General features: G+C 43.8%; 1 protein-coding gene and 1 long non-coding RNA gene across 5 annotated transcripts in view; one reads left to right on the forward strand and one right to left on the reverse strand.

Moving 5' to 3' along the window:
* Dclk1 (doublecortin like kinase 1) overlaps window positions 1–15,031 on the forward strand; it is a 302,152-nt gene that overhangs the window by 194,532 nt on the left and 92,589 nt on the right. The gene's annotated exons all lie outside the window — the stretch shown is intronic.
* LOC121830141 (uncharacterized) lies at window positions 11,540–14,189 on the reverse strand. Its single transcript, XR_013052061.1, has 2 exons — window positions 13,297–14,189; window positions 11,540–11,941 (listed from the first exon to the last, which is right to left on the reverse strand). It is a non-coding gene; the product is annotated as an uncharacterized LOC121830141 (long non-coding RNA).

A 15,031-nucleotide genomic window follows, 5' to 3' on the forward strand; every position in this document is an offset into this window, starting at 1 on the left:
CAGAGACGTAATTTCATGTCTGCCATTTGGAATAGGAGGGAAAAAAGATCAATGGCTTATGAAAAGCCTTCTTTAAAATTAAACTGTACAATCAACCATCGTCTTAGGCAGCGGATGGGGAAGGATAGGTCTCCGTAGGTGGAACGTTAAGTCATGAGGGCCAAACTTGAGGAACAGGAGAATACACAGTACACAGTAGGCAACCTGAGTACAGGAAACGCTTGGTTTTCTGAGTAAAACACACAAAATTATTCCCAGGAATTAGCTCACTCTTAACTTACCCTGTTTCATATACAAATGTGAAAGAATATATGAAAAGGAAATTATTTACTTAGAAATTTGTTGTACTTCAGAAATTTGCCATGTATGTATTTAAATTCCACAAATGTGGCAACATAGTTTCCTCTACAATTCTTTGTTTTCATAGGCATAGCTTTGTCCTTTCAAAAATAGCCTGGTCTCAGGACTTTGAATGTAGGGACCGGAGACTGACAAGTTTGAGGCTAGCCTAGGCTTGAGAGTGAAATCCTGTTTTAAAAACAAACAAAAGAACCAAACAACAACAAAAAACATAGCCCATGATATAAATGAGATCTTAGATCGCTCTGTCTCTCTCTGTCTCTCTCTGTCTCTGTCTCTCTCTGTCTCTGTCTCTCTCTCTCGCTGTCTCTCTCTATGTTTCTCTGTCTCTGTCTCTGTCTCTGTCTCTGTCTCTCTCTCTCTCTGTGTGTGTGTGTGTGTGTGTGTGTGTGTGTGTGTGTGGTCGGACAATAACTTGTGGGAACTGGTTCTCTCCATCCCCCACATAGGTCTCTGGGATCGAACTGGTGTCATCAGGCCTTGTGGAAATCACCTTTCCTTATTGAGCCATCTCGCTAGCTCAGAAACTGTCGCTAAAGTGATATAATGAGCCCCTCCTCAGGCAGAACTCTAGTATTCCTCTTTTCTCACCATTCCCCCCTCATACAATCAATGGCTCCTTGAGAGACTTTGACTCAAGGGCAGAGCTGAGAAGCAGGTTCATCAGCCATCAGGGTTTGTGACGCAATAGAACATTAGCCAGAAATCCAACAAACCAGGCAGTTGGATGTCAAAGATGAGGCGAATGTGTTGCCTGATTGCAAACTGGTGTAAGGGGTTTACTATGACTCAAAGTCCCCTCGGAGGGGCTTCAGCGAGCAAGTCCAGCCTAATAATGAGACACTCACCACAAATGCCTTTCTGCTTGTTTCAGCCATTTTCAGCAGCTTGCTTTACCTGGCCACCCCCACAACAGATTTCCTGTGTGGCACTTGAACCCCTGAAATGTCCCCATGAGGACCACTAGTCAGTACGTCACTCCAGTGATTGCTAATAGTAGATAATCTGTAAATAATCTCTGTCTCTGTGTTTCTCTGTGCCTCTCTGCCTCTGTCTGCCTCTGCCTCTGCCTCTCTCCTCTCTCCTCTCTCTCTCTCTCTCTCTCTCTCTCTCTCTCTCTCTCTCTCTCTGCCTCTCTCTCTGCCTCTCTCTCTCTGTCTCTCCCCACCTCCCCCAGGTATACGTGTGTGTGTGTGTGTGTGTGTGTGTGTGTGTGTGTGTGTGTGTGTGTGTGTATACACATCTATGTGCTGTCTCTCTAGATTCCCATTTCTGCTTTGAGTTGCTAGGTTTGGGGTTGTTTTTTTGTTTTGGGGTTTGTTTTTTTATCCAATTTAATTTTGGGGTGAACTAGCCCAGCTTGCCACTCCCTCTGGGACAGCAGTGTCTGGATAGCTATCTACAGACACTACAAACGCTGCTCTGCCGTGTGGGCGCTGTCTGCTTCCTGTACTGAGTTGCAGAAAAAAGAAAGAATCCTATTTCATCCCTGTTCCCTGACTTCTTCCATGCTGCTTTCCTCAAAGAGTAGCCAAGCCCACAGCACAGCTGTTCACAGAACACTAATTTACGTGCAGCATTGATGTCTCTGGTGGATCTCCCTGGACCTACTCTCAGAAGGCTTCCAGAAATGAGGTTTTGTTTGTGTGATAGCAATGAGGTTATTTACTAATAATAATTGCTGGGTTTTTTCTGGAGGTGGGTATGTACTTCTTCAGTTCTCCAAGAGGTTATTAATTCTACAGCTTGCCCCTGCTTAGAACCATACCTAAACCATTGTAGGACCCTAATTCCATTCCCAGTATCCATATGGGATGGCTTAGAACCACTTGTAACTCAAGTACTTGGAGGATCTCAGACCCTCTTCTAGCTTCCATGGGTACCCACACACATGAAATACATTCACACAGATACATACATATAAATAAAAGAACTAAAATATAAATCTTTAAAAATAAATAAGGTTTTAAGTGGGCTATGCCAATTCGATCTTTTCTTATTTTTTTTTTTAATCTCCTGCCAAATATATACATTTACATTACTTGTTTCTTCCCAAAAAACATTTAGGTAGGATAAACTGGCCTGTTAGTTAAGTGAAATTTGGCTAAGAAGTGGGTTTACATCAATTTTCCTATCACACGATGCTTTTTAATCTGTGTAAAGCCTTGTCCTCTCCTGCCACAAGCTGGTGCTTTCTTCCTCGCAAGAATCCAAATGTCTACTCCTGGCTTTGTAGTTAGGGTTTGATCTTGGCTTCTCAACTGAATTGTTGATGCCACTGTAGGCTCCAAGATGATTTTAGCTGAAGAATTTTCTTCCTAAGCCTTGTTTTTACCTTGAGACAAGAGAGCAATGGCCATGAAATCCCATGTTCCCCATTGGAAGTCTTTTGTCTGAGGAAGGCCAGACTCACTTCTCTTCAAATATAGAATCCTACATGGTGGATATCTTCGTTCTTAATCTTAAGCTTGGTGTCCACTCCCCAGGACATTAGATGAGGGTAAAGCCCTTTCTGGAAACTTCCTTTAGATACAAGTTCCTCCTATCACCAAGAACCTGGTCCTTCTGCTTAAATTACCTTGTAATATCTGAACAAGACCTTGCATGATGCCCTACATGATTGACCTGTGGAATTTTCCTTAAATGTGAACCTCAAAAAAAAAATAAGCATTTGCCCGAAATTCCATGATTATCTGAACTACCCATAGAATTACATAAAAAATAAACTAATAAATTTCCAGGCCCATAGTTTCAGAACCACACCTGAGGAAAGGGTGTGGAAAGTTGAGCATTCACTGACAACCCAGAAGTGAATCTGTCGTCAGAGGAGTGAAGTGACACTGTAAAATAATGCTCTTTAAAAAGACATTTGGCTCTGCCTGTCGTGTGCTCTTCTCTAGAGCTGTGAATATTTATTTATTGCCATCATTGGCCCGGCTTCTCGAATGATCCCCAGAGTACCAGACTCATGCTCAAGTGGGTTAACATCTGGGAGCTGGCTTGTGAGACTGGAGTCTCTGGGGAATGAGCATGAGAATCTTGGTTTGTCACAAGCACCCTCAAACTGCTCTCGGTGATATTTGGGGTCCACCATTCTAAGGGCCTCTCTCTGTGGGTATAGACAATTTCTTCCCAAGCTTTGATGTGAATGTGAAGGGCCAGGAATGGTGAGTTTTTAAAAAACACATTCTGACTGCCTGGGATAGGACCCAAGATGCATCAAAATCCCCGGAAGATTCTAGAGCCAGAGAGCTTCCCAGTCCCAAATACCTTGAACTCTAGTGGACATCTCAGAACATGGAGTAGGCAAACAGAAGAAGAATAGACCCTATCATCACCCACACTGTGACACGTCATAAACACATAGAGGGAACACAAGATAATTCAGCAGTACCACCTTGCCCTTTGCCAATGGCACACTGCCCGAAAATGATAAGTATGCTGTGTGTGTGGCCTGGAAGTCCAGTTACCTCTCTATGCCTCCCAGGGAGCTCTTCCAGACCCCCTGATCTCTGGCCCACTTGGGTCTGTGTTCAAGGCTACTATACCCAAAATACTATACCCAAAAATCTTTTATCTGCATGAGTGGGACAAAGCAAGGTGTAAGAGGGCTTCACTTAAGGAGAGGGATGTCAAATTTTATTTCAGTTCACTCCTTTTTTATGGGTTTTTGTTGGTGGTGATGATAGTTTCTTTTGCTTCCTTTTCTCAAGAGGTAATTCATCACTTTCTAGCTCTCAGCTCTTAAATAATATATCTACATGCTTCTTAACCTATCTTTCAGATCTTCCCATCTTAGAGCTAGTGAGAGCTAGGCGGTCATGTGCTGCCAATAAGTAGGGCAAGCTGTTATTATACAGAAGTCTGCACTCAAGCCGGGGCTCAGGAAGAGAGTCTGTTGTTTCTGCAAGCATGGGTTGAGACAGGATCTGAAATAGGATGTTAGGTTTTTAGGACTGATTTGTCTTATTAATTTATTTCCTCTTTACTTTGGCCCTTTTGTCCAAAAGCTATATTACATAACTATGTCGCATACCGAGCCTTGGAGTTTTCTCAGCATCCATCTTACCCTTGTACTAGAGATTAAAAAAAAACAAACAAACAAAAAAAAAACTTCATATTCCATGGCTACACATCACTGGGACCATTTGTGGTTTTATTTTTATTTTTTAATTAATTTTTTTTTTTTTTTGGTTTTATCAAGACAGGGTTTCTCTGCGTAGCTTTGTGCCTTTCCTGGAGCTCACTTGGTAGCCCAGGCTGGCCTCGAACTCACAGAGATCCGCCTGGCTCTGCCTCCCGAGTGCTGGGATTAAAGGCGTGCGCCACCACCGCCCAGCCCATTTGTGGTTTTAATTGTGATATTTCAAGCCTCCCCTACAGTGAGCTACAGAGAGAGATTCGGAGAGGCAAGACCATGTATTTTAAAGGATTAAATTCTGCTTTATCTCCTGCAGTGGGGCTATGGACAGTGCTAGGTGCTTAGTCCTTCCTGCCTGTGGGCACAGGAAGCCACCATGCTGCATACACCCCTCATCAGGACATTCCAGCATAGTGACAGTAAGCATGTAAGCTGAGATCGTTATGTCCCAGGGTACCCCTGTCTCCCCACAGCGCATCTTTACCTTGCGTGGATTCCATCCTCCTCATCACATCCCGTGTCCATCTCTTACATCTGTCCTTTACTTCCAGCCACAGCCAGGCCTCCATCTTTCCTACTCAGACGCACACCTTTGGAGTCTCACAGCACGCTGAGTGTCCTTTAGAGAGTGTGGAGTAGACCCTATCCCTGCCCTTAACTAAGTCTCTTCCATAACTTCGCCTTCTGCTTTGATTAAAATGGTACCTGACCTGACCTTCCCAATTGTGGCTTCACGGGACCCCACCTTCTTCCCTTCCCTCCCATCTGCTCATGGCTGGCTTCTTCCTGTATCCAAACTTTCAATGTCCTCTCTGCCCAAACACCTTCTCTGACCACCAGTGTAGAGGACCACCATTTACTATCCTTTTAATTCCTGGCAAAGCCCCTAAAAATCAGCATGTATTGTTGCCTCTGTCTTTCTCCCCTCCCCCCCACCCGCCCTTTTTTTTTTTTTTTTGGATTTTTAAGCAAGTGTCTTCTTGACTAATCAAAAATCACATTCTACCACTTGAAATATCAGAAAATATTTGCAGAATAAATTTAAGTTGAGCAGGGGTTAAGAAGGAGTAGTTCACAGTAGAGAGGGAATGTTCTTTGCATAGACACCCAGAGACAGGAGGATTCTTAGCATACTTAAGAAACTAAAATTACATACCCAAGGGAAATGGGGGCAGAGAGCTGAGGTAAGCAGGTCCCTTGAAGGTTATTTGAAGGTCATTCCACAAGAAAATGAGGTGTCATTGAAGTTTCTAAGCAGTGGAGCATCAACCTTTTTCCTGACAAAAATTCCTTAAGATGACTGTTACCAGAGTGACTTCATGCATATGATGGTAGATAAAATAATTAGCCATTGAAAGATACCAACTTGTAACTGTTACCTCATTTAGAAAAGGGGTCATTGCACCTAAAAGTGAATTAAAGACCTTGAGAGGGAGAGGGATGGTATGCAGACCTGCACATGGCACATCAGCACAGCCACACGAGTCTATGGAATGACCTAGAATGTGAGATCCAGGCCCAGATACCCAGCGATCTAGTCACAGCTGTGTGACAGCCATGTGTGTGGTAGAAATAGAAGAGGACCAACTGAGTGAGATAAGGGAGAGCTGTTTATTCTGAGCTTGGCATAGCAGAGAGTGAGCCTCCTCCATCTGCATTTCGGCAGAAACTCAGAGGCAGGCGCAGGAAACTCTGTAGTGGGAGAAAGGAGAGGTGCGGTTATGCCCTGATGGAGGTTGTCTGCGGGGAAGCCGCAGACAGGCTGTCTAAAAGTGAGGCATCCTCTGGGTATGGTTAGGGGGCACATTTGGCTTTGGCCAGTAAGTCCCAAATTGGAGATGGTAACGAAAACCAGGAAAACTCTCAGCTGCTACTGAAACCCTGGCCACTGAAGGCTGGTTGACTCGTAGGCGGCTGTTTGGCTCCCCAGGCTGGAATTAGAGACAGTACTCTGACCTTTTGCAGTTCTGACTTCAAGTGTGCTGCCCTTTGGGCTGGTCAGCATGGGAAGGGTTGGATTTCTGGGTAAGTAGCTGCAAGTTCTTATATGATCCAGTTATTGCCTCCATTACTCAATCTCAACACAGTCAGACTCCTGGAAATACTAAGAAGGCATCATGCTCGGGCCAAATGATGTGGAAACCATGCCGCTTTGGAAGGAGAGGCATCTATGGATTTTCTAGACCTGTCACTGAAGATTCTCAGGACCTTTTATAAAAATAAACACATCCATTCAACAGGGGCTTTTTGATTTCAGTAACTGCAACTGCAGTGTTCATCAAAGACGACAGCACCTGTCCAAAGTACCATGGGTCACTGCTGAGGTGGCAGATTCTTCTTTTTTTTTTCTTTTTTGCCTTTTTCAAGACAAGGTTTCTCTGTATAGCCCTAGCTGTCCTAGAACTCACTCTGTAAATCAGGCTGGTCTTGAACTCAGAGATCTGCCCGCCTCTGCCTCCCGAGTGCTGGGATTAAAGGAGTGTGCCACCACCACCTGACAGGATGGCAGATTCTTTGTGAATTGCAGATGACAATGACATTTTTTTTTTAAGTTTTCTTTTGGGATGGTATTCACTCTTGGTGGAGAAAGGGTTCCCATGGTGAATGTATTGTTAGCAGGTGCATAACTGTTGCACACTCAGAAAGACGAGATCCTGGCTTTGTTGCAGCCACCAGGTGCCTAGTGTTGTCAGGTTTAATGACTAAATTCACAGACTCCCACATCACTGTGGCTAAGGAGAAAACTCTCCTGCACTGAATCAGCTACAGGGGCTCTGGATCTCTGCTTGGGACTTCTTCCCAGAAGGGTGGTTGCAGATAACACGTGCAATCTGGCAGGAAGATGTATTGCTTAGAGTGTGGTTGGTCCTGGGCTGTGCTCTGATCCCTTCTACAAAACTCAAGCTTGCCCTCTGCATGGCAGAAAGTTCAATTTCTCTATCCTGTGCTTCTCCCTCACCTCCAAATTATCAATAGGAAACTACCAGAGCAACACAGACCATCCAGTAGTAACAGAGCACTGAAAGAATTTGCTTAGAACCAATTTGTGCTGCTAAGACTGCAGAAAGAATTAAAAACAAATGCATTGTTGCCAGGTGCTGGTGGCACACACCTTTAATCCCAGCACTTGGGAGGCAGAGCCAGGAGGATCTCTGTGAGTTGGAGGCCAGCTTGGTCTACAGAGCAAGATCCAGGACAGGCACTAAAACTACAGAGAGAAACCGTGTCTTGCAAAACCAAAAAAAAAAAAAAAAAAGCATTGTTGAGGAATCCAGGCAAGTGATGGGCAATGCTTTCATTAATTCCTTCAAGGAGGAACTAACTTAGGCCTACCCCAGGGAAATGCTGCCTAATGGAGACAGGTAGTAGTGGTTCCCAACCAGAGGGAACAGGCTCCCATCATAGGCTGCTGGGCAGTGTGTGGAGATATTTGTGGTCATCACAACTAGGAAGAGCTGGCAGTTCTCCTCTGTAATTGTTGTGTGGGAGGGAGAAAGGACAGCAACCACTTCAGAAAATGAAGTTCTGGTGGGAGGAGGCACAGTTTGGTTTGGTGTTTTGAGGCCTTCCCGTTTCCTCTCCTTTCCCTTAGGGTTAACATTGCGAGCCCGCCACAGGGACCGTGCGTGTGAGAACACTTGAAGAGACAGAAGTAAGGGTAGGAACCTGAGTTACCGAGCAGTCTCCTGGAGCCAAACTGTCTCCCCAGTTCAGGACAGCACAACCCTGGACTGTTAGACAAGAGCTTCTGTTGGTTGACTGTGAGGGAATCAGGGAAGTAGGTGGAAAAGAGATTCGCTGTGGCCACCAACACTCTAGATCTGAGGAAGGAGTTTCCATGTTAATACAGAAAATGCCCGTGCCATCGACCCTCTCACAGATGTTATGTAATGTGACAGCTCTCAGCAGAGCCTCTGAAGTCGCGAGGTGTGCCAGCACGTGGGCACCGGCTGGAGTGCTGAACTGGTGTTCTGAAAACTGTGCAGCATCCTTTGAGGAGCTGCCTCAGCCAGCCACACGTGTCTGTATTTTTAGATGACACTTTTAAGATCTCAGTTGCTGGGTCTTTTACTCTCCTGTGAAACCACCGAACTGATGCCTTTGCCTCCCATTCAGCACACTCCTGACATTACCTTTTTAAGGGTTTGGTGCTCGAATGTCTCGGTCCTGCTGCATTTATCTTAGACACGCTGCACACGGGGCTCGGGGAAGCAGCCTTTGCTCAGATTCCCAGGCAGTGGTGGTGACACTGTAGTGTCAGTGTGGACTCAGAAGCCAGGTGGGGTAGTAACACAGGCTGGGACTCAGTCCACCCTGGAGCATGTGGCTGGGAAGATGCACAGAACCCCTTCCTGCAAGGAGTGTTCATTTGCCTTCCAAGCTGTTGCGAAGCGTGAAAATCATTATATACCGTAAGAAGTAAACTCTAGTCATCAATGATCCCAGCAATGCTCTGTCTGGCTCACCCACATAGGCAAACTGAAGACTAATTGAGGATGGCCAGGCTTCAAAATCCATGAGGCAGAAGGTAGTGAATCCTTCAGGCATCAGAAGAGCTTGGAGGAACGGATAGCCATTTCAGCTGTCTAAGAAGAGAATGTTCCTGAAACTAAGGGTCAACTGAGTAACCACAATAAGCTTAATTAACATTCTCAGAGAGGCTTCCTCCAACTCAGAGAACATGAACATCTCAGGGCAACTTTTTGGAGAAGTAGCAGGTAGCATGGCCTCGTTCTCTCTCTCTCTCTCTCTCTCTCTCTCTCTCTCTCTCTCTCTCTCTCTCTGTCGTTCTCTCTCTTGTTCTCTCTCCTCTCTGTCTCTCATTCTCTCTCCCCATCTCTTTCTCTCTCTCCCCTCTCTCTGCATCAAGAGTTTATGCCATTTTTTTAACAAAAAGATGCTAGAACCAAATGTGCTTCCTGACTCTTTTGCATATATAGCAACAGAGACGAGGCTCTGCGCCTTTGCCAAATTAGGAGGGAGCTTGCTGTTGTCATCAGGATAGGGCGCTGCTTGTAATGGTTTCTGTGAGATCGAATAATCTCAACAGCTCAGAGAGACTAAATGTTGAGGAGCTATATACAGAGGCTAGGAATGCTTTTATTCTGACTGGTGTTAAAAAGGGATAATGGGAATAAATATCTTTCTATATTTAAAGACTGTTTGCTACCCAGCATACAGCCTTTCCCCAGCGTTGTCTAGATAACCAGGGATGTTCACCTGTGCTTTGGTCAATGCTCTGCCGCAGGTGCATGTGACCTCTTGGTCCACTGATGCTGTGTGCTCTCAGGTGAGCTGTCGGCACTGCTGTGTCATTCTGGAATCATTTCTGTCCCTCAGCACCTGCTGCAGCACATCAGCCTACCTACCAACTGTTCCTGGGTGCAGGGAGGATCCGCCTAGGTGGAGATTCTCATGCTACCAGGAACACTGCCAAAGACAATGTTCCACCCCTCCCCATCCCTCACCATCTGTGTTGTCTCTCCCAATCTGCCCATTTCTTGAGTGGCATGTCTGAAATGAGGGAACCTGAAACTACCATCTATTCAAATGCCCAGGGCATCTGCAGAGTGAATATCTATGCAGAGCATGTGGACCATGTGGAGGATGGGGACTTTCGCCCCAAAGAGTTAGGTAGAAACATTTCCAAAGCAGAGGAATCATCGTGCCTCACCTGTGGATATCATCACCTCAATCCACGCATTTGGTGTGTTTTCTGCATGTATCAGTCAGCTTTCTGTTCCTGTAAAACCTGAGACAATAGCTTATAAAGTTGTTTGGGCTTACAGTTCTGGGAGTTTCCAGGGGAAATTGGGCAAGGCCCTTGCTTTGAGCCCCTGAGAAGAGTGACATGTCGTAGAAGAAATATGCGGCCAAACTAACTGCTTACATCTCAAGCCAGCCAACAGAAACAGGACAGGACTAGTGTCCCACCATCCCCTTCAATGGTGTGTCCCCAGTGACCTAGAGCCCTTCTCTGGGCCCTACCTCTCAATGGCACCGCCACCTCCCAGTAGCATGGTGCTCGGAACCAAGCCTTCACACACTGGCCTTTGGAAGCACCCATTTACTACTGTACACGTGCGGGCTCTACCAAGACAACCATGGACTGGAAATTTTATCAAGGTTTCATCTGTGCCTGGGGTGGAGCATAGTGGCAGAACACTTGCCCTCATGTTTAATCTCCAGAGAATAAAACTTCATCTGTACTGTATTAGTCTGCCATCCCCAGGATTAATGTTTCAAGGTACAGTTGAAAAAAGGAATAATGTATTTTGCCTCATTGTGTTCAGTCAATGATTACTTGACATCATTGCTCTGAGGTCTTAGGTAGAGCAGAGCCCCCACAAGGGAAAAATGAGGCAGAGGAAATCTGACTGTTCATTTCATGGCATCCAGGAAGCAAAGCAAGAGAAGAATCCAAACAAGATATGCCCAGCAAAGTCAAGTCCACAGTGGCCTCTGCAGACCCTACCTCCCAATCCACCCAGTATAAACTCATGAATGGATGAACTCATTGATGAAGTCAGTGCCCTCATGGCCCTCTGTAAATAGTAGACAAGCCCCTTCAACATGAGAGCCATTGGAAACACTGTAGATCCAAACCATAACGTGGGCTATATTAGCTACTTTTCTGTTGCTATGATAAAATACCATGGCCAAGGCAACTTGTAGAAGAAAGAGATTTTGAGGCTTATGATTCCAGAGGGGAAAAATAGTCCATCATGGCAGGGTGGTTGGGTAGCAAGCAGCAGTCATGGAGGCAGAGGTGGGAAATGGAGAGCTCACGTCTCCAACCACAAGCAGGCAGCAGAGGGAGCAGAATGGAAGTAAGTCAAGGTTATCTACCCTCAGAGGCCACCCCCAGTAATGTACTTCCTCCATCAAGGCCACACCTCCTAAACCTCAGACAGCACCACCTCCTGGGAACCAGCTCTTGAAACACTTAAGCCTATGGGGAACATTCGCATTCAAATGTCGGCGTGTACAGGCCTGTTTCTTCATCCATGCTATTTAAACCATGTCTTACAACCACAGTTTGCATTGCTGTTGTAGTTTATTAACCTAGGGATGATTTAAACTGTACACAGAAGACTATGTGTAGGTTACGCTAAACATGACAATATGACACCATTTCATACAAGAGACCAGTATCCATGGACTTTGGTGTGGAGCTGAAACCGAACCCCACACATACCAAAGGACAAGTGCTCACTCAGTAGGCTGTGATCTTTGATAGCAAGTCTGGCCATTTCTTCGGTGGTTCACAGTCACATTTCCAATGTGATTGAGGAATATCTGAATTGTGTAGCATCTCCACAAAGGACATACAGCCTCTGACAGACCTGATCAGTCAAGTCCAAGTATGTAATCTGATCGTAATAAAAGATGTGATCGCTGAAGGGTTGATGTCTTCGTATGTGAGGGACCAACTTCTTCCTAGATGGAGAGAGTGACAATGTCCTTTATGCAAGCAAAAAGGCATTGTATTTGCTGGCTCTTTAGGTCAGTTTGTTCCCCATGTTTCAATTGTGGTTTTAAACTGACAAGGATTATGACATTCTCTCTGAGGGAATTTATCATTTGTTTTTCCTCATGACTTTTTTTTTAACCTTTATAAGATGTGATTCCAATTTAAAAAAAAAAAACTGAAAATTCAAACTTTTAACTGGAAAGCTGTTGGAAGACTCTCTCCATCACCCCACACACACACCACACACACCACACACACACACACACACACACACACACACACACACACACACACACACATACACACATCTTAGCCCCACAGCATTCTTTAACTGAGTTTATCTTGACCCTGGAGAGAAAACAAAACCAAATAATTTTATGTTGTTTCTCTTTCTGTTATCCAGCCCAAGGCTTTGGAATTAGACTAATCCCCAGCAGGACTCAGGGAGCCTCATTCTTACCCTGGGGGCAAGTGGCATGAGATTTGTGCTCTTTGTGACCATCCTTCAGGTGCCTCAGTCTTCACATGATTACTTCTGGATAGTTCCATATCTCAAAGTCAATTCGTTATTTCTTTTTTATGATGCAATGGACAGTTTGGTAGAAAGTTGGGTTTGATATCTTGAGTTTTTAACTAGTTTCTTGACACCCTTCCCATGAATCATACTCATTTACTCGCTCCTCTTCCCCTTCTCCTGGTCACTGATAGAAATTTCCCAGGATGCTGTGTAGCTGGAGTTTTCTCTCCAGTCCTGCCAAGCCCTGGCAGTCTGACAGCCCACTTATAAAATAAACACACAGACACTTATATTATTTACAAACTGTATGGCCGTGGCAGACTTCTTGTTATCTACTTCTTCTATCTTAAATTAACCCATTTCTATAAATCTATACCTTGCCACGTGGCTCGTGGTTTACTGGCATCTTCACATGCTGCTTGTCATGGCAGCGGCTGGCAGTGTCTCTCTCCTCAGCCTTCCTGTTCCCAGAATTCTCTTCTCTGCTTGTCCTGCCTATACTTCCTGCCTGGCTACTGGCCAGTCAGCATTTTATTTGTACAGAGCAATATCTACAGCACTTCTCCTTTTCTTTTTTTTTTTTTTCAAAAAGGAAGGTTTTAACTTTCATGTAGTAAAATTACATATAACAAAACAATTATCAAGCAAGAATTACAGCTATAATATTAAAGAGGATATCATATCTATCCTATATTTGTGAGTCTAAGGTTTCATATCTAAGTTTTCTTTTATCATAACTAAGGAAAATTATAACTATCTCTAGTGTTCAAATACATCAAAGACCTCAGAAGGATATAATATTACCTGAGAAATGGGAGAAGGATGCAAGCAACTTCTGGGAGTCTTGCAGGGTAGACAGAGACAGCTGGCAGCCTGGACAGTCATCCAAAGTTCTCTTGTAAAGTTGGGGCATCTGTCTTCAGCACACAGGGCTAGAGTTTCTCAGTCATTTTTCTCTGTGTCCTGTAGAATGTCTGGCAGTTTCCTCTGCGAAGCAGGAACCTGAAGGACCATTTCCCTAAGCAAAGTTCAGTGGTCACTTTCCTATGGGTCCTGCATGTCCAGTCGATACATTTTTTTCAAGCAGTCCAGGCAAGAACAGTTTCTTGCCAAAATGGCTATTTTTGCCAAGGTGAAGATAAACTCCATATGGAGTGTCTTCGATGCCCATCCTCCTCTCTGAAGTAAATTGGTGCTGCCAGGAGTAGACATGTCTCACTGTCCAGAAAGTCTAAATTTTTAAAAATATTTTAAATGCCATATTCTGTAGGTCTTTGAAGTGTTTGAAGATTACCTGTCTATCTGAAATATATCTATGTATACCTAGAAAACTTAACATGCTACAAGTTTGACTATCATAGAAGACTAATTATCTGTATCTTAATTATCCATTACAATCTAAATGAGTTACATAAACATAATACCTTAAACAAGAGTAGAAATAACACACAGTATAACAAAATTAACTTTAAATTTGTATCAAGAAACTAAAATCCATAGCAATGTAAAACATTTTAAACAAGTTGCTCTTTAAAAGTAGGTTCATTAATCTATCCTTTTATCCTATCATATCTATTCTTGCCAAAACAAGTGTGGTTATGGCTTTATCAAAAGGCATCTTCTAAGGCCAGGACAATATGGCACTATCCCTGAAGTGGCCATCGCAATTCAGAAAAGGTACAGTGTCCTTTTCTTCAAAGGCAGCTGAACAGGCAGTGGGCCGATGGCTTCTCATGTGCAGTGGAACAGCAGCTGAAAGTTATTCTTGAAGAGTAACTAAGCTCACACCTCTCAATAGTAGACTGGCATTTAATAGAAGGATATGGAGAAGAATAGGACGCTGAGATGAAGCCATACACACACATAGCCAAGAAGAATGGACAGCTGAATTAAAAACAAAACACATCAACAATTTCCAGAATTTAAAATCCTGAATCATGACATGACACTAGTGGAATTCAGGTGTTTCTGGTACATGGGCTGCTCTCACCCAATGTGAGATTGAACTATTGACCTTGTGTACATCCTACTTCACAAATGAATCTGTCAGATACGCTAAGCCTATAGGCTGAAGATGATGCCCCAACACTGCAGAGAAACCTCAGGTGACTGTCCAGGCAGCTGGCTGTTTCTGTCAACTCACATTTTTTTTGGAAGCTGCTTGCATGCACTTCCTGTTTTTATTTTTTATTAGGTAATATTATTTCCTTCTTGGGTCTCTGAGGGAGTTGAAGATTAGTTAGTTATAGTTGAAGATTAATTAGGATAGAAAGTGAATTAGATACATTTTCGACTTACCAAAATAGGCTAGATAATGGAATTATTTTCTCTGAATTTGTCAAATACAAATGGACTAGACATTGTTTAGATATTTATTACTTGTATATATTCTATATAGTTATTGTACTTTTGTATATAGTTTTTCTTTTGTTAGTTATAAGCTTTTTATTTTTTATTAAAATAGAAAAGGGGAAATATGGTGATATTTTATTTGTACTGAAATGTGATTTTATTTGTATGTTAGTAAATAAAGTTGCCT

This window comes from Peromyscus maniculatus, chromosome 6 (assembly GCF_049852395.1).
Source record: "Peromyscus maniculatus bairdii isolate BWxNUB_F1_BW_parent chromosome 6, HU_Pman_BW_mat_3.1, whole genome shotgun sequence".
NCBI classification, from domain to species: Eukaryota; Metazoa; Chordata; class Mammalia; order Rodentia; family Cricetidae; genus Peromyscus; species Peromyscus maniculatus.